The following is a 2,277-nucleotide window of genomic DNA, read 5'->3' as shown; positions in this document are numbered from 1 at the left end:
TTGTAATAGCCTTCCACTTATATTAATGCAAATAATTCATTGTTTTCCTATATCTAATGTTATTATTTCATATATTGCAATACCATGTTGATATATTGAATGAAATACTTAGATGATACTGCATACATCTCGTAGCTTCTTGGCTTGTGTTATATCACTGTGCATGTTCTAATTTTGGCATTCGAAACTGGAATTGGAGCTTCCAAGCTAAAGAAGGAGCAAAGTGTGTGAAGGATTCTAGGTAGGCCTCACTTCGTCATCTATTTAATTTAAGGAAAAGCATTTTGTTCCTTGTCTCTATGTTTTTCTAGGTTAGCCACTGACCTAAGGGAGATACTTTTGTCCACAATCATAAATCCCGTATCATAGTGGTAAATGTGGGATTTTAGAAAATACACTTTCAAACTCCTTATGTGCCCGATGGTATTTAATGCTTGGTTCCTAGTTCTTGGTTTCATAAATTTGGTACCATTTCCTAATTTTTTCTTCAATGGCATGGCTAATATTTCCTTCACACAAATTGGCCTTGGAATTCTCTACACTTGTCAGTTTTTACCTTCTTCATCAAGGAAAACAAATGCTTTATTGTAAAAATCTAGTACTACATGATTTTTTTCCATCCAATTTGTACCAATTAGGAAATCATACCAACCCAGTGGTGCGACGTTAAATATACAGTTATGCTCAATTCATTCATATTAGTTTGACATTCCTTTACAATATTGGTTATTCTTATTTTAGCTCTTGTATCTAGCCAAACCAACAAAGTAATTCCATGTTTGGTTCTCTTTAAGTTGAATGTTTCAATAACCTCAGGATCAAGATAACTATTACTAGCTCTAGAATCAATTAAAATGGCATTGGGTTGATTATGTATCTTACCTTCAACTTCAATCATATGCATCTTATCATTAGTATAATTTTTTTTCAATGTCTTATGTATTATATGCATTATTCTTCCCATGTTCTCCATTGTGTTAGCTCCTTAAATGTGGTTATAATCCTCATTTTGTCTCCTTTGTGAGGGATTTAGTCCATGTAAATTTGTTCTTCTTCATAGCCCTAATATGTGATGGGTTGGAATGTTGATATTTTACCCAATTAATTAGCTCCCATTGGTTCACTATGGGCTAGATTAGTTTTTTGTTTCACATAAAAATTACTCCTAAAAAATGAAGGTTTAACTCCCTTCTTCCTTCATTCCACCTTGGCTCTTTTCTTGCCATCCAAATTTTTCTTAAATATTTGTTAATTTTTACCCTACTCATAAACGTACTTTGTAATTTTCCTTACTCATACATTCAATCAAATTTGTTAGCTCATCAAATTTAATTTGGTCATCATAAAATGGTGGCAACCCAATTATAAATCTTTGTATTTTAAATGTTTGATCCTTCATAAAGCCGTCATACCTTAATAATTTAGTTAATTTTCTACCATACTTTTCCATTATCACATTTCCTAGCTTGAGTTTTTGAAGAACTCCTACATTTTACTTTCATAGTAGTGCTTTGGTAAGTATTTCTTTTAAAAGTACATTTTAAATTACCTCCATAAGATCTTGTTTTCATCTAAATATTTGATATCTTTGTCATTAGTGGAATTGCAAGGTCAAAAGTGAGCCTCAAAAGAGAATGTGCTTAAAAAATGAACTTTTAAAGAGCTAATAGATTGATGATGATGATTTCATCCCCAAGGATAAATATTTTGGATGGAAAAGAAGAAAACTTCTATTTTTCATTGTATTTACGACTTATCTCCATACATATTTACTCAAATTTCAATTCTACACACTCATTGGATGCAAAATTGAATTCCACATCCAACGAGTACCTACTCTGCATACATTTGAGTAGGCCCACATTGAAAAAAAATTGAAATACATTAAAATACTATGTTAAACATGATTGTTTTATGTATTTCTAGTTTTTTCGATGTGGACCTACTCAAAAGTATGCAAAGTGGGTACTTGTTTGATGTGGAATTTAATTCTACATCCAACAAGCGCCTACACTTCACATTTGACTAAAATATAAGGAGATAAGCAAAAAGTACAATAAAAAAAGGTAGCTTTCTTTCTTTCTCTTTAAAAATTCATAACTCTTATTTTATTATTTTAATTATTTTAAGAATCCAAGAATACTGAGAGGAGGGATGAATCAATATTCAATAAAAAAAATTAAACTTATTTTCTCAAATACTTAACTCAAATGTAATAAAAATAGCAAAAAACTAATCATATATTATTTATGCATAGGGATTGTTTTAGGTCCCTAT

The sequence above is a fragment of the Pinus tabuliformis genome, chromosome Q, assembly GCF_031772625.1.
Source record: "Pinus tabuliformis cultivar Carrire ecotype Pingquan chromosome Q, CPIR1, whole genome shotgun sequence".
Taxonomy (NCBI): domain Eukaryota; kingdom Viridiplantae; phylum Streptophyta; class Pinopsida; order Pinales; family Pinaceae; genus Pinus; species Pinus tabuliformis.
This window is presented reverse-complemented; position numbering follows the sequence as displayed.